The sequence below is a fragment of the Camelus ferus genome, chromosome 3 (genome assembly GCF_009834535.1).
Source record: "Camelus ferus isolate YT-003-E chromosome 3, BCGSAC_Cfer_1.0, whole genome shotgun sequence".
Lineage (NCBI taxonomy): Eukaryota > Metazoa > Chordata > Mammalia > Artiodactyla > Camelidae > Camelus > Camelus ferus.
The window spans coordinates 90885404-90908249 of record NC_045698.1 but is presented as its reverse complement, the minus strand read 5'-3'; the positions used below and the strand labels follow the sequence as shown (position 1 = coordinate 90908249).

At 36.5% G+C, this 22846-nt stretch overlaps 1 protein-coding gene across 7 annotated transcripts in view; it reads right to left on the bottom strand.

Annotated features, from left to right (window-relative positions):
* The window catches only part of CDC42SE2 (CDC42 small effector 2), a 115867-nt gene that overhangs the window by 59065 nt on the left and 33956 nt on the right, over positions 1-22846 (bottom strand). For 5 of the 7 annotated variants that reach the window (XM_032476657.1, XM_032476654.1, XM_032476655.1 and 2 more), the window contains one exon: positions 9158-9330. The exons of 1 other annotated variant lie outside the window; for it this stretch is intronic. The gene's annotated coding sequence lies outside the window, so the exon portion shown is untranslated. Of the gene's footprint in view, positions 1-9157; positions 9331-22846 lie in introns of those variants that run through there. One more of the 7 variants, XM_032476658.1, reaches the window with a different exon arrangement.

Sequence of the window (22846 nt, the reverse complement as noted above, 5' to 3'; positions counted from 1 at the left end):
AATGACAATGTCAAATACCCCTGGAGAATGAGGTATTTGAGAACCACTGCTACAGGTAAAAGCATTATAAAAATGAACTGAAAAAAGCATATGATCTCCCTCGACTCTAGAGAATCCCCTTCAGGTGGGAGAAGGTAAGAACAAGGTTTCCTGAGCCAAGCCTCTAGTGGTAATACTCCTAAAAGCAACAATCAGCAACACAAGATTCTAACAACCTTATGCGTTGTAGTAAAGATGGCTACAAATTCTTGATTATTCCTTCAAGAGAGAGACAAATTCCCTACCTTACATTCAGACAATCTGAGTGACTTCCTTGACCAAAAGAATGAAGCTCAAGTCATGATCTGGAACTGATGAGGTCATAAAAGTCTTGTACCTTGTGCTCATAAGTCCATCTACCCTGAGACTGACGTGCTGGAAAGACCACAAACATAGCGACAGAGGTTAACAGGCCCACCGGAGCCTGGCCTTCCAGACTCCTCAGCCAGGGCAACAGACATACGAGTGAAGCTGCCTTGGATCCTCTAGTCCGTACCACCTGCTAGCTGAAGACTACCCAATGTCCTCTGCTGATGCCTCATGTAAGAGAAGACTTGCCAAGACCTGTTCAAATTTCTTACCCTCAAAATTGAGATTTAAGGTTGTTTTCAGGCACTAAGGTTTCAGGGAGTTTGTTTTTATACAGTTTGTATACATTTGGTATACATATACTATTCAATTAAAGATTTTCATATGCTTTAAAGAAAATCTCTATGTAACTATCTTTACTGGCTCAAACGAGGTCACCCAATTCCTATCAGGATGATAAAACCATCACGGGTTTGCAGTGCCTTCCTCCAAAATAAAGTCCTGAGGAAAAAAGAAGTAAATCTGGATTCTGGTAACAACAAACCAAAAAGAAAAGAAAAGAAAAAAGAAAGAAACAAAACCTGGTGGGGTAAAGACAACTGTACTGAATTTGCGTGGGAGCACACTGGTGACCAGTCAGCAGTAAAGGGTGGCAGGAGTTAAAAGACAGATTCCCTTAAAGCTTTTTTAAGACTCTGCCCTTATCCTTCCCTTGATTGTCCCTTCACCAGAAATTAGCAGAACAACCCAGATCTTTGTCAGCAGGATAAAGTCAGGACTTCCCTGGGAGGGGAAAGCTCATGAGAACAGGTACTGACTGATTTCTCTTCCTAGTCCTTCTTTCCCAAAAAACCCTACAGAGCTGGTGAATCATAATACAAAGAAACTACCTCTTAGAATTTGTATTATTTATTTCTAGGAGTTTAAAACACAAACCCTAATCAGAAGTTGCCTAATACAGTAGCAACCAACAGAAGAACGTAAGAGCAACTCAGTGGTGCCAGCCAGGTGGCTATGTGACCTGAGACTCATGACCTCCCTCTCCTTAAACTCACCTGGACTGACATAAACTAAGCCCTGGCTGTTGGCCATTCCCTCATATACACTATCACATGAAGTGGATAACACCCCCTCTCCCAAAGAATCATTAGCTCACTAGCTAAAATAAAAAGACACCTGGAGCATGAAACTACTGTAAAACAAAGACAACACACCGAACAACCCACACTATCTGAAGCAGAATTAGTCATTTAGATGATCCAAGAATGTACACTGAAGGACAAAGGGGAGATATTAGCATTATGAAACCACAATAAGAAACAAGGAAACAAACAAAAATCTGGTGGAAATATTGCATATGAAAAAAGGACATCCAGGTAATAGGAGTTCAGAACGAGGGGGGGAAATAAAACATTTTAAGAAAAAAATAAATAAACATTAAGAAATAATGGGAATAAATTTCCTAGAATTAAAGATAAAAGAAGTCAAGATTTCAGTATTCCAAGAGGCAAATAAGATATAAGAAAAAAACCTCCTTCCGAGAAAAGCTAAGAATACTGTGTGTGTCAGTAGTACTTTCAGAGAGTATTCAAACTTTTAACATGTAATACACTAGCATCACTTTGGGAAATCCAGAAGTAATCCTGAGTAATCCCAAAGAAAGCAAAATACCTGTATGCACAGAAATGTTTTACTACAACACTTATTATAAGAGGGAAACCCTGGACACAACCAAAATGTAATAATGAATGGTTTAATGACATATTATACAGCCATTGTCATAGTGTTGAAAAGACGTTATGTTTAACAAATCGTATGATTCGAGGGAATCTAAAACATCCAAACACCATGAGAAATTTACAATAAAACTACTATGAACATTTACTTTTTTAATGATTAAAACTTACAAACTTGTTTTTAAAAATCTGACAAACTTGGTAGCCTGTGTTTTGAAAATGTCCAGACTTCGTCAAAGACAGGCCAACAACAATTACATTTTAGATATAATTCACAGAAACACTAGCTTCCAAGAGTATTTATACTATTTATACTAAAGCAGAATATAATGTAGCTACTCTTATTGAGTGAGTAGCTTACGGCAGCTTTTGGACTTTATAAATAATAAAATATAGTGTGGAAAATTTCAATATCCACTATGCCAGGGAAAGCACAGGTCTTACTTCTACTAAGTGCTGTGTATTTTTATCATTTTCAGTAGCTCTGCTCCACATGAGACCATTGCCTGCCTTCATTTCTGGAATGCTGCCCCAATTCTTCTCTCCAAGGCCTTGTTGCCAGGGTTGCAGCTGCACAACCAATTCTTATTAAAATGTAAGTCTTTGAAATGCAAGTCTATGGAAAGGGACATAAAGGATTTCATTATCTTTTCTCAAAACTCACAGTGAGGACTGCACCCCCACCCTCCCCAAGCCTTACCACCACTTAGCACCCTTCTTCATCAGCTCACATACTAAATACAGTAAACGCAGCAGGTCAGTCTTACATATGCAAACAAAAAGTCATAAAGCAGTAAGCTGGATAGCAATGAACCTCAAAGTCTAGCAAAAATTATTTTTAAATGACTTCTAACATATATGATCTAAACACAGGTTATAGCTGGATACTCATACAGTATGAATAGTAGTTTCAAACATCACTACGAAATACTTCTAAAGAATACACATTTGCAAGAAAGAGGCACTTCTGTGATGATAATTTCAGAAACTTCAAGTCAAGAAAAAAAACTGCAAGTAATTTACTCAAAATGGAAAATACTTTAAGAGCTATTAATTTTGATGGAGAACTATTCATGCCTTTAAAATTATCTCTTAAAATAAGAAAAACTGAAAGACAATTTACACTCCTTTTCCATTTTTTTACTAGATTCTCATGTACTTTCCTTCTCTCGATAAAATCCTTAAACACTGCTTGACTGTGCTCTTGAAAGACAATTCATAACTGAGTTCATCTAGTGGGAAAAGTTAACAGACAAAACTGTCAAGATCATGAATGTAAAATTATTTTCAATTAAAAGTAAACAGCGGTCAAATAGTCTGTTGCTAAGTAAAAATGACCTTTTCATTAAAACATAATTTTTAATACTGGTATGTCAGTGGAACTCTGATAACACAGAAAACCTTCGAATTTCAACCATGTTAGAGAAAAGAATTAAAGTTAGCAAAATTCGTTGGGGTTAAGTATAGCCTAGTCTGTTCCCTGAGCGACTCATTCATGGTTAAACAGAAGGAAAAAAACGGGGGAGGCAGAGGGAAGCATACTATCCCCTGAGGATCTTATTTTACAACACATACCTAAAGTTAAAGCAACAAAGGACACTGAGGAACACTTTTTAAAAAGTAATTACCTGTTTAATTTTTGATGATTAAACTGAAATAATTACATGAATCAGATAAATTTTTTAAGTATACAAGAAATACATAATTACAATGCTTGTTAAAAACATAGACTGAGATCACTGCACATTCATTATCATGGCTACTATCAAAAAATAAGCAAAACAGACAATAGCAAGGTTGATGAGGATGTAAAGAAACTGAAACCTTCCACACTGTCGGTGAAACTGTAAAATGGTACAACTCCTATGGTAAACAATACAGAGGTTCCTCAAAAATTTTAAATACTACCATATGATCCAGCACTTCCACTTCTGAGCATATATCCCTAAAAACTGAAGGTAGGGTCTCAAAGAATATTTGCACACCCAGTGCCAGAAGCACTTCATATAAGCCAAGAGGTGGAATTAAGCCAAATGTCCACCAGCCAATGAATAAACAAAATGTGATACATACACACAACAGAATATTAGTGTGAATATACCTAACAGTGGAGTCTTAAAAGGAAGGAAATCCTGTCACATATGACAACGTGGATGAACCTTGAGGATGTTACGCTAGGTAAAATAAACCAGTCACAAAAAGAAAAATACCAGTATGATTCCACTTACATGACATATCTAAAGTAGTTGAATTTATAGAGAACAAAGTAGAATGGTGGTTACCAGGGACTGGCAAAGGCGGAAGAAGGGAGATGTTTAATGAGTAAAGAACTTCGGTTTTGCAAGATGAAAAAGTTATGGAGATCTGTTTCAAAACAATGTGAATATACTTAACACTACTGAACTATACGCTTAAAACTGGCTAAGATGGTGAATTTTTATGTTCTGTTTTTAACTACAATAAACAACATTTTTTTAAATAACCTCTAAGGTCTCACCCTTAGAGATCCCATGAGTTGATAAAGATGAAAAATACTGATGAATCTGTTTGTTTTTTTTTTTTTTTCAAACTAAGTACCACATAATAATTTGCTTTTGTTTTTTGGTCAGATTCGTAGTAAATCACTAAAACTCAAAAGATACACCAATATTAGCTTCCTGTATAGCCTCTCTCAGGTATTGTAGTAATATACAAGAACAGAAGTATAAATACTTTTCTTCTTAAAACATTTTCACGTGACCATATACATCATTTGGCAGCTTGCTTTTTCACTTAACACTTTATCTTGGAAATCAGACAATATCAGTAACTTAAAAAACTGCCTCCCTCAATTGTGAAAGGCTGTATGTCATCATTCGGGTATAACTTCCCTCCAATAGACAGGAAGCTGGGTTGCTTCTAATCTTTTACTACTACAGAGATGCTGTAAAGAATCATCTTGTAAATTCAGACATGTGGAATGTGATGAAATAGGATCTATCTATAGGATAAATTCCAAGAAGTGAAATGGATGGATAAAGGGTCTATACACTTTAATTTTGGGTAGGCATTTTAAGATTTGACAGATATTTTTCGAATCTCCTTCTAAGAGAATGTAACAACCTACATTCCCACTAACAATTCAGTATCTGTATTACCAGTCTTCCAAAAAATATTTTATTTAAGACTTCCTAACTGCAATAATTTAAAGGGAAAAATCTACCTTCTTCCTATGAAGGCAAGAATCAGAATTTTTTTTTTTTTTGGATGACTACCCAGCTATAACACTGCCATTTTAAAAATCTTTTCTCCACTGATCTGAAATGCACCTTGTTATTATATTCTAAATTTCCACATCATTTGGGGGCTATTTCTATTCTGTAACACTGATATATCTCATACACCAGAATAGTTTTAGATTTGCATTTTTAATATCTGAGAGAACTAGCTCTTTAAAAAAATTTTTTTTCAAAAATTGGGTAATCTAATTTTTTCCATTTAAAACGTGGAGCATTAAAAAAAAAAACTAAAAAACCATTTCAGGTAAATAGTCTGAATTGCATAAAATTAAAACCTACAAATCTGAGTAAGTACCAGCTGAAAGAAATGTGCTCCAAAGGTCTGTTAAGTGACAGGTAGAAATGTTGCCGGAAAAAAGCACTCGTCCTATCAAAGGCCAGCTCAGTCTTGGCAGGCACATCGTGGTCCCGGGCCTCCACCAGGCTCGAGTTTCTTTGCCCAAAAATCCATTCTTATAGTTTTTGACCCAAATAGCTTTACTTGTATCAGCATCACAGTCACGATTTTTAATCAAATTACCTTAGCCAAATTACCTCAACTGGCCTAAGAAAGCCAATTGTTTCCATTTGGGTGGATAAATCTCTAACTCTGAAAAGTACAGAGATCAACACGGAAAAGATGAAGTGAAGCAAAACTTACAGTACTAATACTTACGCGCTATTAAACATATTTGTAGTAACTTATTATGGTACTTCATAATCTATTAAGATATTTGAAAGACAAGAACATTTGATATGCTAAATGTATAGGTTTATTAAACTTTCATGATTTAAGTTTTAGGAAGATTTGTTTGTTCTATTGGTAAATATGCCTTGTTAACTGTTTGAAATATCTGAGGGACTCAGAAAAGTAACTATAATTTAAAATGTCTAATGATGTAATTAGGTATGAAAGCGTTGGTCAGTATTTAAGAAGTAATATTTACTTTTCAGTATCTGGCATTAAAACCCACTGACAATATAAACAGCACTGAACTTTTTTAGTGAGTTTTATATGAGTTTTAAAGAGAATTACAGAAACAGGGAGACAGCCATTGGAATATGGTCTTGGATGGAAATTTTCTATATCCACTTTAAGATCAATACATTTCATTTACTTAATATTCTCTGTAAGTATTTTTCAGTGAACATGTTTTTAAGGCATTCACAAATACTACTTGATGGTAATAATAAATGAAAATAGGTGTCTTGCATGTGACTACTCCTTTTCAAAGAGGAAATGGCTTCTTTTATAAAAGGATGTCTTCTGTCCATAAAGCACAAAACAAAGTACATTTTCTCATGCTGCCACAAAACACTCCTTAATCAAAACCACAAAAGGGCTGCTTTTATGATTTCTTCATGGAAATCACAGCCTTTATAGTAAGGACATAGAGCAACAGCTACAATAAGTCCCAGCTGCTGTGGCAAGGCTTATTATACTATTACTACCTGCTAAGTGGCCCGACATTAAGGCCACCAATTCTATTTACATAAGCACAACACTGCCCCTCAGATGGCAATTATTTCCAGATACTTCTACCCTGGGCCATTAACCAAAAAACTGGAGATTTAATATCAATTTCCATTCTCTTAAACTATAAAACTATAATAAGACTTTCAAAAACCTTTTCTAGACATAAACAGATATTTTTGATCCTACTGTGAAAATTGAAGAGCTAATGGCATTAATCTAATCCCTCCACATCACCCAAGCTCTTTTCTTATAGACACTTACACATTAGAATAGGAGAAACTGAGAGCCATTTAGGGGCAATGTTTAAATGAATACCCCACTCTGCCTCCACACTTTAATAACTGTCTGTAATGTGCACACTTCCTTGTTCCCTCACATCTGGTGAATCAATTAAACCTCATGTACGTGCGTGCGCACGTGTGACAAATATCTAAAATCGCCTGGCAGTTTCGAGTAGACTGGTACCCTACAGCACGATGCTATCAAGTCAGAATGAAAACGGTAGGATGAGAAATCAGCCACATGAACAAAAAACCAAGAAACAACAACTGTTAATACTAAACATATATTTTCTAGTTTTTCTTCCATCTGTAAAACGGATATATTTCCTATTACTAGTCAAAACATACGCTATCAAGATGCCTCACTAATCAGATAACTATAAAAATTAACTTATTCAATATATTTATCGACCTCCTATTATTTACGTAGACTGGGCCTACATAAATAAACATTTTAAAATATGTTTAAAATAAATATAAATCAGCAAATTATAAAGTATATGAAAATATTTTTAAATGCATAATAGTGAATTTACCAAAGATATAGGAAGTTTAAACTACCAGAGATTAAAACTGAAGAACAGTATTTAAGTAGATAAAAATAAGTGAACAATTTTTAATTTGGAGCAATTATGACATAGTGCCAACGCTTTAAAATATGGCCTTCACAGATGTTAAAACAGAATTTTAAAAAATTCTTAATAAAACAGAAGTAAGTTGATCTCTTTTACATTTTACTTATACAGAATATCAAAAGGCTGGCTTCCTGCTCAGAGGTGAAACACTATAAACATTCCAATTAATGTAAGCATTTCATGAAACATTAGATGCCTTAAATTAATAAACAAGACAAGATACTCATTGTAATCACAATGTTCTACAAGTTCTAGCCAATGCAGTTAGTAAGTGAACCAACTTAAGACATGAATCTGGAAAGGATAAAGCAAAATTATGTTTACTTACAAATAAAGACAGCAGTCCCAGAAAAGCTAAGTGAATTGAATATAAGACTATTAGAAACACTAACTGAATGTCATTAAGTTAGCTGATTAAATTTAACAAAAAGCAATAATCTTCCTAATGTTAGCAATAAACAGATGAGTTTAAGCTGTAAAAGCACAATGAAGCAGCAGTAGAGCACTGGTTAAAGGCACAGAGGGGATTTAAGCATAGCCCTTGACTTCACTAAGTTTACAGTGTGCTACAAAGGCAATATACTCCAACATTACTGGACATGAAGTAGAAATGCAGAAGACACTAAAAGACAGTGGGTAATCAGAAAAGGGGGAAATCAAATGAATTGGGATGATTTCCACAGCAAGTAATGGAAAATCTGAAGGGAAAACTGCTTAAACAATAAGGAAATATATTATGTCACATAGTAGAGAATCCACAGTGAAGGTGGTCTAGGCATGGTGAGTGGGGCTCCAGTTCTACTTCTCTGCAGTTCTCTTGCCTCTGCCCTCCTTTAGGGAAGGGAGTCACCTTCAGGCTGGTAGCAAGACAGCTGTAACAGTTCCAGATGTCACATCCAGAGAAGACAAGCTCTATGGGAGGGACCATCTCTTCTTCTTCCTCAAAAGTGAGAAAACCTTTCCCAAGAGCCCCTGTAGACGTCACCTTTACTTCCCATCCACCAGAACTGGCTCTCATGCCCATTCCTAACACAGGCACTTCTGAAGGCAACAAGACCCACCGTAACCAAGGTCAGAATGAATGCTGTTAACTATCATGACCATCGCTTTAGTGATGGCTGAATATATCAAGGGAGACAGGCCTTGAGGACAGTATGATTTGGACTGGAGAAAAAAATAAAAGATAAAAATATACAGACAAAGGAAGGGATGTGTCCAACTGAAGAAGAAAGTCAAACTGTAACCATACACTAAACACACTTCAGGGATAAAAAAATTCTCTTGAACTGTGCTGTTATCATCCTCTGTAACACAAAAATTAACTGACTATTCAACAGTCGGTAATGCTAAGCATGCAGGAGGAGGAGTTCTCTTTTTATGGGAAGGCTTTAGGTTAATTACCAGTGGGGACAGTCAGACTCACCACTCCTTGTCAACAGAAGCCACCCATTCAGCTATCTCTGGGTTGAGCACATTCCATATTATGCATACAGATGGCTGCAGACTCACTGTCAGTAGAAGCTGTTCCTTGAAGCTGTCTTCTCATTTGGCTTCGAGGTTTTACTCAAAAATCCACACACTCACAACTGGCCCTATCTGCAAACGAAAGCACGCAATTAGGAAGCAAAAAGCTGCAGGGAGCAATTCCTCCCTCCCTCGCAACCTGTAATTAACTGATACGTATGAAAACTGAACTTAAACACCAGATTCACTAAGCACCATGTTCAAACTAAGCAACCTGAATTTCAAAGGTTCTAATGTGCTTATTACACAGTTACCACCCTTTTCCCATCATATAAATTTACTGTAGTGTCCACAGTATACCAGGTGCAACTCTTACCCACAGGTAGAAAGCAACACACTTATGTTTGGTGGAAGCACACAAGGCTGGCCTACACAGCGTGTTAAAGGAGACCTGCCTACATTTATTAATCAGAAGATTTAACATAAAAGTGAAAATATCTGACCTCTCTTGAAAAAAAAAAAAAAAAAAGAAGAAGAAGATCTGGCAATACTGGGCCCACCTTCCCACCTGGTAACATTCTGTTGGAGCTGATCAGCAGCTAATCCTTCAGATGAGACATGGGCTTTGCAGTTCTCCACAGATGTCACCACTCTCTTATATTAGAACCCAGCTCACGGTTATCTGTCTGGAAACTGTTGGCATCTGAGCTTGCAAACTCTGCTTTATATTTATAATAGCTCACAGGGAACGTTTATTACTGCCAAAGCCAAGCATGTTTTTCTGCCTTGTGGATACAACATAGCATAGCAGTAACCACATTGACTTTGGACTCAGAGGGCCGTAGGCTTGAAATCTAATTCTGCAAATAACTAGCTGTGTGACATCAGGCCTATTTTTAACCTAAGAAATATTTCTTCATTTGCAAGCCTCCAAATAAACATATAAGCACTTAACAGAGTCCACAAACAACAGACCTAAAATCTAACATGTCCAGGCTGAACTGATGATTCCACATCCATTCCTTTCTCACAGTCCTCATCTCAGTAAATTGCACTGTGATACATGTAGTTTGTGCTCAAGCCTCAAACCTCAAAGTCCTTATCGTATACTCTCCCTCATGCCCTCAAAACCATCACCAAAGTGGTTGATTTTCTAGAATATGTAATTTGAACAGATGCTTAGAATCCCATAAAAACCATAAAAAAAAACCCCAGCAATTCCTCAGAATCAACTGCTTTTCTGAAATTACCTCCGAATTCATCTATTTAAATAATGGTAGCTTGAAATTTCAAGGTCCCACATTTATGAGGACTACTACTATTTTATGAAAAGATGAAGACAAAATATTGGGGATGTCACATATCAAAGTAATGCATTACATTTTGTAAGCTTACACATTTCTTCAAGTCTAAGCTGACAATGAATTAGGATGTTATGCTTAATCTGAAAATGAAATTAAGAAAACAGAAAGATGACCAGAACTAACGAATGAGCTTAGGAAGGTCGCAGGATATGAAGTTAATACTCAAAAATCAATTCTTTTGCTATAGAACAATTGTTCACTTATCATACAACCCAGCCGTTCTAGTCCTAGGTTATTTGCCTAAGAGAAATCAAAGTGTATGCCCACAAAAGCAGCTTTACGTTTAATGGCTGAAAACTGGAAACAGACTCAACTGTCTACCTACAATAGAATGGATGCACAAAATGTGGTAAAGCCATTTAATGTTTCACTACTTGCAGTTCTTAAAAATGACTATTATATACTCATCAACATGGATGAATCTCAAAATAACGATGCTGAGAAGCCATACCAAGAGTCCATATTGTAGAATCCATTTATATAAAATTCTAGAATCTCTAGACAGACAGAAAGCAGTTCATCTAATTGCCAGGGCTGAGGGGCCAAGAGAATAGGAAGTGCCTTCAAATGGCTGAAAAGAAACGTTTGGGGGTGAAACATACTTTCATTATATTGAGTGTGGTGATAGTTTCACAGGTGTGTGTGTGTTTGTGTGTGTATGTTAAAACTTAGTATGTGCCATTAATTTTAAGTTTAAAACAAAGTAATTCATTGCATATTAATAACTGGTACAAGGCTGATTAATATGAAAAGCAAAACCCCTTCAATGCATTAAGTTTGAAAATCATGGCCACAATCTTTCTCATCAGAAATTAATTCTTTCAGAAGTATTATATCTCAATGGTAGTGATCAGAAACATAATTACTGATCACAAAGAAAACATGTGCCAAAACCAGCACTCTACTAACCTAGTATAACTTGGCATGAGTAAAAAGGAAATGTGGCGGATTTCAGCACTATTCATTCAATTATAGTCCACAAAGTACGTCAGTCTTTCATCACATTTGGAAGGAATTAGATAAAAAATATTAAGCCATTTCATTATCAACCAACAAGATATTTTAATATGTCATCTGGCATATTGACATCCATCTGGGTGCTATAATGCACTTCAGATTCTGCTCAGAATTAATGAAGAAGACATGAAATCAGATTTAATTTAACTGTTAAACGCTGGCATGGCTTGGTGCTTTTTCTACCACATTAAATGCCACCTCTAACCCCAGCTGCTCGTTATTTATATTGAAGAGACAGAGCAAACTGCATTACTTCCTTAGCTGAACCTAACCATTAAATTTTAGACAGTATCATAAGAGCATACTCCCATCTCCACCCAGAGACGTCTATTTTCCAAGGTAACCAGTCTCAGTTCCATCGTACTGCTACAACAAAAGGCTGCATCTTTAAAGAAACGAGTTAACAGTGCTACCTTTCAATACTTTTAGGACTGTCAGAGAGAATACTAGTTCTGCATCATCCCGGAGGGCAGAACTAGAGTGACTGAGCAGAGGCTGTGTGTTCCATGTATTAGAACATCTGAGTCATTGCTGCCTGAAGGTGGAATGTCCTGCCTTGGGATACCGATCTTCAGCGGTCGGGGTATCAGGATAGTGAATCAAAAGTTCCCACAGAACTTTAGTTTAACTTTGTCACTTTTTCCAATCCTCAGATCATCTTATGAATTTACAAATAAAATCTACTCTTAAATGCCCAATCCACTGCAATTCAAAAGTCTTCAGTTTAAGCTGATCAAACTATAACAACTAAAGTCCTAAGTCTTACAGTAACATTTCTGTTTAGTTTCCACTTTTCCCCAATGGACAGTGGCTTACAATATTACGCCTTGACCCTATTAAATTACTCTGATGTTGAATGAAAAATATGTGCTAAATATGTGTCCCATTTCCTTGCTCATTTAACGTCAAACGCAAATTCCTTTTTCTTCCCAAAGAATATAGATCTAGCAGGGACAAGTAAAGATCTGAAAGAAATCTAGTCCAATTTCCTCATTTTACAGCCTCACAAAGGTATCGAACTTTGCCCCAAATCTCATAACTGATCAGTATAATGCCTATTAGCACTGCACTAAATCACTGTCACTTATTTCCTCTATAAGTACACTGTAAAGAAATGTGTATAACCATTCACTTAGTTATGTGGAAAGTTATCTGGACACTAATGTCGTAGTCAATGGTGACAATGCTAAAGACTCCAGACACTTTGCGCTGCCTCGCGCTATTGTTTTGCCGGAGCTGTTAACACTCCTGGACCCTAAATATGTAGGGTGTCGTAGGGTTACAGAAATGGATACAGGAGAGGGTGTACATGTGGACAGCTGTGAATTTTTAAACAGGGGGATAGAATTTATTTCTAACTTCTGGAGTTTCAGAATCTGGTGGAAAAGGATACATATGCTTTAATAAAAAACAGAAAAGGAGTGATGAGGTAATAAAGAGGGACTACTAGTGGGAATGCAAAATGGTGCAACCACTTTGGAAACAGTGTGGCAATATTCCTATAAAGGTATATATACACTTAGCCGGCACCCAAACCTACTCCCAAGAGGAATGAAGACCTATGTCCGCACAAAGAATGCAGGCTAGAGGAAGCAGTACAAGACAGCAGTTAAGAAAACGGGCCCTAGAGTCAAACTGCCAGAGTCTGAATTCTAGCACTGCCACTAATCATATGTGTCATCTTTTGGCAAGTTATTCACTCTGCCTCACTTTCCTGAACTGTAAAATGCAAATAATTCATAAGGCAATTGTGAGGTTTAAATTAGGTTAATACATATAAAATGCTTGAAACATGGTCTGGCACAAAGTAAGCCTTCAGAATTATGGCTATCAGAAGGGGAATAGGGTTTATTATATAACATTATGATGGTATTTTTCTTAGCAAGTCAGAGGACATTTTAAAATACACATACACACCCACAGCAACTGCAGTACAATGTAGTGCTTAACAGTTTACTGTATTTTGTTTATGGTCAATATTAAGCCATTTCATTATTTCCAATTCTGACTGCCATGGAGAACTGCAGGCAAGAAATTTTACTTTCCTAAGATTTGGTTTCATCAACTATAAACAAAGACACTGCCACTTACCTCAGAGAATTATTGTTAAGAATGTAATAACATGTATAAAGTGTTTATATGCTTGGCACATGGTAGCTAAAAACTGATACCATTTTATTACACTATTATTTATATAAGTACATATATATGTAATATGTATATAATGTATGAGTACATTACAACTTGAGTGACCATTCATCTAGTCTGTATCTGCTTTCGATCATCCCAGTTTACACAGGTTCACAATGAAATTACCAACAGCCATTCCTCTTCTATCTCAGTATGTTCCAGTTCAGATATACATTATATGGTCACCCTAATACATACCTAAAATACTTTCAAGATTTTCCCTCTATTTAGTTCTTCATCCTCTTGAATTTTCTCTTATTCCCTTTTTACTGACATTACCTCTTTGCTATCCAACTCACCATCCCCCTTTCCAAATACACAATCTCTGGCTGCTTTCCAGGTGATGGGTGACCTCAGTGCTTCAAGTCCAGGCTCCTCTGTGGTCTCACATGCCTCAACAATGCCATACTTCCAAAACCTAACCTTTCTGAAATTCCTATCTGTCCCTCCAATCTCAACTCCAGAATAAAACCTAGTGACCTAAAACACCACCACCAACAATGGATTAAAGTTTTAGCTCTCTTGAGAGATAGCTACATGTTAATAGGTAACTCCTAGAGAGACAACACCTTAATCCAAAGTAGACAATCTTTAGTAACATCAATTTCAGATACTACAAAAGCTGAGGAGGAGAGATCATTTGAGGACCATTTCCTCTCCACAAACCAAACAACTGGGTTTCTACTAAATAAATATACCATAACAGCCTTGATTTCCTTCTTTTTGCTGGTTCCCAAATAATACAGTCAAAAACACCAAAGGCTCTTAGCTCAAGTATCAGATAACAGTTCCTAAAGGGTTTTGTCCTGCGCACTCCCTCTTTCACTCTACAAATGCTCCCCTGGGTTACTGTGATCACTCCCCTGAGTTCAATGTGTATACTGATGGAAGTCCTACCTCCAGCCCAAAGCTCTCCAGCCTAGGTGTCTTTCAGTTTAACGTCACATACCCAATTGCTTATCTGCCTCAACCTTAACTGAACTCTACTCCTCTCCCACTCAACTTATTTTCATTAAACTTCCTCATCTAACCAGTTTCCCTAAACCAAAAACAAGGTCATTATCCTTGCCTCCTACCTTTCATTCTCTTTCCCCACTGCCAATTAACAATCAGATTCTCTCAACTCTTCTTCCAATCTGTTTCTTCCCAACCCTAGAGCCACTAGTCAAGCTCTGGGCACCAGCATGTCTAAAAATTACCAAAAGAGTTGCTAACTAATCTCCTAGTTGTTAATCTCAGTACCTCCAATTCATTCCCACTTAGGCTAGAATGATCCTTCTAAAATCAAGGTCTGATCATGTTTTTTCCCCCTACCTTAAAACTCCATTTAATGACTCACTGTTATTCTCAGGAAACATTCAGTTCTGTATTATGACTCACAAGGACCTTTATGGTTTGGTCCCCACTTTTCTCTTCAATCTCATTTACTGCCTCTTCCACTCATAACTGTGCATATAACCGTTCTCCATTTCTTCGTGTTCCTCAAACCCATTACCCACACTCTCTCTCTCGTTACCAGGGCACCACACTTGCTGTTCACCTCAGCAGTGCATACTCTTCTGAACTTGACATGGCCATCGCTTCCTTCAGGAAGCCTTCCCCAACCCTCCAAATCTACTATTAGGCACTCTTTCGATGTAACGTGTGCCTTCCCTTCAGGGCACTTGTAATGCAGAGGCTGCACCTCCAAACCATGGGGGGAACTTACGTCCAGAATTTCAGATATAGAAGTTCATGGATATGGCATCCTGCTTTGGGTGCCATATTTTAAGAGACACTAATAAACTAGAATGTATCCAGAGAGAAGAGAAAGCAGGATGGTGAGAAGTCTGAAAATCATGTCATATAAGCAAGAGTTAAAGAACCTAGAGAGATTTAGCCTAGCAAAAAGCACAGGAGGAAGATATGACAAACTTCAAATAAGTGTAGGCCTTAGCATACAGCATGTGAAAGAGGAAACAGATTTATCGTGGGTTGTCACAGGAGGGTGGTTCGAAAGTCATTATGGAGAAGTTTTAGAAAAGCACCCCCTAAAAGATATTGGGTTGTCTAGAAAAGTAGGGAATTCATAGTCACTAGAGGTTTTTAGATGCGGGACACTAAAAAGATTCCTATGTTTGGGAGAAGGTCCTACTAGACAATATTTACAGTCCAAATCAATCCTCAAGATTCTAAGACACCTAAATTTATAAAACATTTTAAACATGATTAGGTAGCAGCTGAATTAAAGCACAGTCCCCTAATTAAAAAAAATCAAAAAACAAAACAAAAAAACTACCCTAGTAAGAAGCATAACTTCCTAACATGTGAGATTTAACTGCCTGTTTCACAAAGAAATCTGAAGAATTCCTAATTAATAAAAATAGCTGAATACATTATTTTTCTATATTAATGAACTTTTTAAAGAAAACAGATATTTTCGATAAGACTGAAAGAAGGGAGTGTCTCCTACTTTATTTGACTCTGTGTGAAAAACCAAAAAGACACCTAAATGTCAATCAGTCAGTTTATTCAGATAGAATGCTTATTTCTCAAAGGGAAAAATGATATCAAAAAGGCATATTTAGTATATAATAACTTTTAAAAAGACTTTGGAGACATATTAATTAGGTTTCTGATTTATACATGAGGAAAAGGGAAAGGCAGGAAAGAATTTTTAAAGGTTTCCAAATGTTTCACAGAATTGTGAAGAAGGCCACGGGTACAAGAAAAACTACTGCGGAAAATGGGGTGAAAGGAGACTGTGTCCTCTCTGCTGTACCTTGAGGTTGAACTGATATGGAAAGGAAGCCATTTTTGCATGAATGAGAACACAAAATGCAAAAAGAGAATAGACAGTATTTATTCTCATGGTGTATGACTTTAAAAAGCACATAAAATGTCTACATCAGTAACTCACTGTCATCTTTAACTCACCAATACTTACAATCTCCATACTTTCATTTTACAACACTTAGAGGAAAAAAATTCTATTGTCATTAAAACATCACATTTAATAGATACGTTGCACTTTTAAATTTGATTTTATTCAGGGAGATGGGATGGTCTTCTCTCCCCATAAGAAACACTTTTATAATAAGAGTCTTTAAAAATAAACTAAACTTGTAAAACATTATTTCCCTTTCTACACAACTTTCTAAAACAATTCTACATATATGAAAGGCTATAACAGGGAAGCAACTTAGACTGGAAAGCCCATTATAGGTGGAATTGTGCCCCATTCTCCCTCCTATCACAAAAAAGAGGTATGATGAGGTCCTAACCCACAGGACCCCTGAATGTGACCTTATTTGGAAGTAGGGTTGTTGCAGACATAATTAGTTAAAATAAGGTCATACTGCAAGACGGTGGGCCCCTAAATCCAACATGATGAATGTCCTTATAAGAAACTGGCCATGTGAAGAAGACACAAACAGGGAGAAAACCACATGTTGACAAGTCAGAGATTGGAATTACGCAGCTACAAGCCTAGGAATGCCAAGGATTGCCATCAAACCACCAGAAGCTGGGGAGAGGCAAGAAAAAATTCCCCTGCAGGGGTAACATGGCCCTCCTACACCTTGATTATGGACTGCAAGCCTCCAGAACTGTGAGACAGGTTTCTGTTCATAGGGCTTCACTGTGGAAGCCTGAGGAAATGAATACAGCTTCATTTGATTAGAAGAGTGAAAACAGTCAGACAACTCTAAATGTTACAATCATGATCACTGCAATCCAACGTCTAATCAAAAGAGGATCTGGGCCTTGCTTGGGAGTAGTCACTGTTAACAAGATCTCCAGCTCATCAGAAGTGAGCCCATGTCGCTGTTAATTGTCCCACTTATTCACTATTTAGGCTAGATGGCTATGTAGGCCACTAGGTTTTTTATAAATTTTTTTCCATCATTTTTTTATTGGACAGTCTTCATGTTCTTACTTTACATTTCATTTACTTATTTTGACTAGGTAGCACACCTACACAGTAAAATGGGATATAAAGTATTTCACCCTCACTTGTCCACAAATCACCGTGTTCTTCAATCCCAAAACAACCATTATTAATAGTTTTTTGTATCTTTACACTGTGATTCCATGCATCTAGAAAAAAATTATTTATCATACATGTGATGGACATCAATGTTAGCATATTCTGTGTATCACACCGATCCTTGTTTTTACCACTTCATGTACCTTGTGAGATCACTCTGCGCATGTAGGACAGGTTATTTGCTCTACTGCATTCTACCATGCAGGTGCACCATAATACGTTTAACTAATCTCACAGAGATGGATGTGTAGGTTGCCGCCAATATTTGTCTTTATCACAAATGATTGCTCCCATGTTTATTTTTCCTGACAGCACTTTAAGTTTTCTGGCATTCTGCATATACACACACATATATGTATATTACTCATTTATGGCATGTCTTTACCAACCAGGGTCTTATGAAGACATGTATTTTTGTTTTAGTTTGTAGCAGAACACCTGATTGTCTGGCACACAGCTAGAGCAGCAAGTATTTATTGAATAAATGAATGTTTGTACTTAACCCCACAAAAGAAAACCATATATGACAGCTAAAAAGTACAACAGAACTTTCCTTCAAGGCAAAGTAAGTCATAATTCCCAAACTGATCAGAAATGTGTCCATCATGTATTAATTTTCTATATTGTGTCAAGTTAAATTGTTATATTTTAGTTTGATCTAGATTTGATACACCCTGTGAACCACGGAGCGTCTCAATTTAATTTAGCCCATTTGACTGGTCCTTCAGAATATTAACCCAAATAGTAGATACTTAATTGGACCTCGGCATCCTCATACGTAGTGGCCCTCCTACACTGACAATATCATTAACATGCAATTTCTACTACCAGCTATGCTTTTCCAGTCACTAGAAGAGTGACTCAGTGTGGTAGTATTTCTGGTAAATGCAGAAGGAGCTGAAATCTCAACCTATCCTGCGAAAGTCAACCCTTGTTTAACTTGTCCCAATTGCCTTCATTAGGAATTAAGACAGGATAAATCGTGTCATTCTCTTTGAGGAGAAGCCAGTCTGCATTTCGATCAGGACCTGGCACACTAGGGCCTAGAAGTAAAAATGCTCACTGACAAACTGTTCATTGGGGATGGAAAAGGCCGAACACTTTAAAGACAAATAAGCACAAAAGGAAAGTAAGTTTTACTCATTTTTAGATTATTAAAATCTGCCAAGTCTGCAACTTGTACTACAAAAATATCTCTACGTGTTCAACTGTTCAACATTCAAATTAGCAAGTATACATATATTATTATTCAGTATAAAGGTCGCCATTTTAAAGAAGCTTAGTAATCAACAGTTTATTCCAAGAGAAAACTACAGACTGGCTCCCTGACAACTTTAATTCCACCCACTTCTGCACAATTACAACCAACCATGTTTGTGACCAAGAGCCAAATAACCCCTAAACTTAGCAAAGAAATCATTAGAAAGGCTCATGTTTATAAAAACAACAACACTTTGAAGGGTTCTTTGTGCTTAAGAGTAGAAGGGAAAATGATACATAAAACTGTAAGGTATCTTAGATGTAAATGGCAATCCTGATCTTATGTGTATTCTGAAAACTGGACTTCCGAAAAAAAATAAGAATTCATATTTTTTAAAAAGTTACATCCATATAACAATAATTTGGAGTCTTTTTTTTTTTTTAATGAAAAAAGGAACGTGCCGGACTGCTTGTGAAGGCGTTTCCCACTCTCAGAGAGATTTTATATCGATCCATGTTTCCTTCTAGTATTTTTAAGGTTTGCTTTTTTAAACACAACTCTGGAAAATCAAGAATTTATCTTGGTATCAAGTGTGAAGTAGAGGTCTAGTTTACTTTTTTTTTCCCTAATTTTTGTGTTTTGGCAATTACTTCTATGAGGTTCTGATAACTATGTTCACTGGTCCATGGTCTACTGTAAAATCCACTCTGTTTCATCATTAAAGGTCAGTTAAACAATTTGTCAAAGCTTTCAAGGAAAAATTAAAAGGTAAATGAGATAATTTACTTAAAAGGAAAAGTGCACAATACCAATTAAACCAGGAGAAAAATTATTCCCCTAACTCAAAGGTTTTCAACCCAGTGCAAGGTACAATGGTCTGGACAGTTTTAAGGAAATTAATTTCCAGATCTCCACCTGCCTTCTGTACCCTTTTCTAAAACTGATGCCCATCACTCATTCTCCTTTTCTACTTTCCCGTTCACAATAGCTCTTCTGTATTATAGAAGAAAGTCATATTTGTTACTAATCTCAAAGCTTAATAAGGTACTTTGCTTCAAGAAATCAAAGGGAGAATGAGGAAGAGTCAGTCTCATGGGAGCAAAGCAAGAAATACTGAAACTCACAGGTGGACTCCTTATCTAATCAATCAATCAATGTTAGAATTCATAAATGAAAATAGTTTTCCAGTGGTTATTCAATGCAGGTGTTGCCATGTTTATTACAATGAGAAAAGACAGATCATTTCTAACAAGAAAACATACCCAATTTGACTGGTTTGACAATGAAACCTAAGTTATAGCAACATTTTCACTGAAGTGAGTAAGCAAGAACCCAAAGGCTCAAGGCTTTTGGCAAGTTGTGTGTGTTTCTTGCAAGGAACTGACACATACAGCACTGTCTATTAAATTTAAAATATGCATTGCCTATATTTATCCTCCCTCTCTGCATTTTAGAAGTAAAATGCACAAGAATTAGTTATTTCATACTATAATTATGAACTAAAAATCTGAGGTAAATATGAAGAATTAAAAGTTCTGCAGCAGTAGTCTGAAATGTTATTTATAACATGATAATTATTGGATCAACATAAAAAGGTACTATTCCTAACACTGAATGATCCTGTTTTTCTTGGTTGATTAAATTTATATCAGTGACATACACAGCTATAGCAATGGTCATTTTTTCAAGTGTTTCTTTTACCTTGCTAATAAAAGAAATACATCTTGGTGTGAAAAGCATGGAAAATATAGAACTGTTTTAAAAATCTGATAGTCACCATCCCCCCAAACTACATACACTGAGTAACAGTTGTATATGTACAACCTTGTATCCTACTTTTAGCACTCTGACAATCATTCAACCATTTCTCTTTACGGAAAATTTAAGTAATTTTCAATTTTTCTTCAATATAAATAAAGCTTTACTGAATATTTTTTGATAGAAAGTTTTTTTTAAGGATAAATGAAATACGGTTGATCCATGCAATGAGATACTATTTAGCCATGAAAAGGAACGAGCACTCACACATACTAAAACATGGTTGAACCCTGAAAAATACACACTAAATGGAAGAAGCCAGTTACAAAAGGCCTACTCGTGGAAGTGTAAAGTGGAACAGCCACTTTGAGAAACAGTTTAGCAGCACCCGAAAATGTTAAACATCAGGTTACCATGTGACCCAGCAATTCTACTTCTAAGCACACATCTAAGGTAAAACATGCATCCACACACAGGTGTACATGAATGTTCACAGCACCGTTACTCATAATAGCCAAAATGTGGAAACAACCCAAATATCCATTAAACGATGGATGAACAAAACGTGGTATATCCACACAAATGACGAACATTCAGCTGTAACAGAATGAAATGCTGATAAATGCCAAAACAGAGATGAACCATAAGATAATATGCTTAGTGAAAAAAGCCACACACAAAAGGCCATATATTGTATAATCTCATTTATATAAAAACGTCCAAATGAGGCAAATCCAGAAAGACAGAAAGTAGATTAGTAATTGCCAGGGACTGGGAGGAAGGGAAGAATGGGCAATGGCAGCTAATTTCTTTCTGCAGTGATGAAAATATTCTAAAATTAGGTAGTGGTGATGCCTGCACAAAGCTGATGTATATGCTTTAAAAAGATGAATTACAACATGTGAGTTACAATTTTAACACCAATTCTGATGTGCAGAACACAACCAACACCAAATAATTCTCCAACACCAGCTGGGTGTCTTACAATTCAACTCAATTCTGACAATATCTACCTAGAAATAGCATTACATTCCGTAAGTTAAGGGCTCAGTCCTACAAGACTGCTCCCCTACCCCTTCAGAAGCCAATTCATATGTCCAGGTTGTCACCTGTGCTTCTGAGGTTCCCATGACACCCTTCTCAGGTTTCATTAAATTGACAGACCAACCCACAAAATTCCGAGAAACATTTCACTTACTAGATTACCGGTTTTGTAAAGGGATATAATTCAGGTACAATCACGTGGAAGAGATATATAGGACAAGTAATGGGGAAAGGGGCACAGGATTTCCAAGCCCTCTGAGGGCTCCACTCTCCCAGCACCTCCACATAGGCACTAACACAGGGGCTCTCCAAACCTCATCCTTTCAGGTTTTTATAGAGGCTTCATTACATAGGAATGACTCATTAAATCATTGGCCATTGATGATTCGGCCTCCAGGTCCTCCCTCCTCACAGGGTCAGAGGGGTGTGACTGAAATTTCCAACCTTCAAATGACTGGTTGGTTTCCCAGGCAACCAGCCACCCTTAAGTGTGGTCCAAAGTCACCTCATTAACATAACAAAAGACACCTCATCACTTAGGAAATCCCAAGGGTTTTTAGCAGCTCTGTGCCAGAAACAGGGACTAAGACCAAATATACATTTCTTATTATAAATCATAATATCTCAATAAAGCTGTTATTTAAAAAATAATATTCCCAAAAAGGGGGAGAGAAGGGTTATTTCCTTACAGTGTACTCTTAGAGGCAGAAATACTACTCTTTGATATATGCCAAAACACTTCTCTGCCAAAGGTTCTACAGATTTATATTCTCTCCAGCAATGTATTTAGTACCTGCATCACTGTGCCCAGATGAATGATCATCATTTCTTAAATCTTACAATCTGGGAAGAAAAACTAGCTATTGATTATTTTTAAAACAACGGTTTTCCCTATTTTAGTCATATTTTTCTTTTGCAAAGGGTCATTTTTTACATTGTTGGCTTTTAAAACAGACACCTTTATGCATACAGTTGTTTTACTGTATACACAAATGCTTCTATTTCTCATTAAACAGAGAAATTACTTTCTTATCATTTTGGCCAGCA